The sequence below is a fragment of the Heterodontus francisci genome, unplaced genomic scaffold (genome assembly GCF_036365525.1).
Source record: "Heterodontus francisci isolate sHetFra1 unplaced genomic scaffold, sHetFra1.hap1 HAP1_SCAFFOLD_51_2, whole genome shotgun sequence".
Lineage (NCBI taxonomy): Eukaryota > Metazoa > Chordata > Chondrichthyes > Heterodontiformes > Heterodontidae > Heterodontus > Heterodontus francisci.
In genome coordinates, this window is record NW_027141369.1 from 8,390,879 (window position 1) to 8,391,649 (window position 771).

Here is a 771-nt window from a genome sequence, read left to right on the forward strand (position 1 = left end):
AGTAAGAGGTGTTAAGATTTAAGCATATAAGACTATTAGAAAAGTAAGAGGCGACAAGATTGAAGCATATAAGACAATTAGAAAAGTAAGAGGCGACAAGATTGAAGCATATAAGACTCTTAGAAAAGTAAGAGGTGATAAGATTGAAGCATATAAGACTATTAGAAAAGCAAGAGGCGACAAGATTGAAGCATATAAGACTCTTAGAAAAGTAAGAGGTGATAAGATTAATGCATATAAGACTCTTAGAAAAGTAAGAGGTGATAAGATTAATGCAAATAAGACTCTTAGAAAAGTAAGAGGCGACAGGATTGAAGCATACAAGACTATTAGAAAAGTAAGAGGCGACAAGATTGAAGCATATACGACTATTAGAAAAGTAAGAGGCGACACGATTGAAGCATATAAGACTATTAGAAAAGTAAGAGGTGATAAGATTGAAGCATATAAGACTATTAGAAAAGTAAGAGCCGACAAGATTGAAGCATATAAGACTGTTAGAAAAGTAAGAGGTGATAAGATTAACGCATATAAGACTATTAGAAAAGTAAGAGGCGACAAGATTGAAGCATATAAGACTATTAGAAAAGTAAGAGGTGAAATGATTGAAGCATCTAAGACTATTAGGAAAGTAAGAAGTGATAAGATTGAAGCATATAAGACTATTAGAAAAGTAAGAGGTGATAAGATTGAAGCATATAAGACTGTTAGAAAAGTAAGAGGCGACAAGATTGAAGCATATAAGACTATTAGAAAAGTAAGAGGTGATAA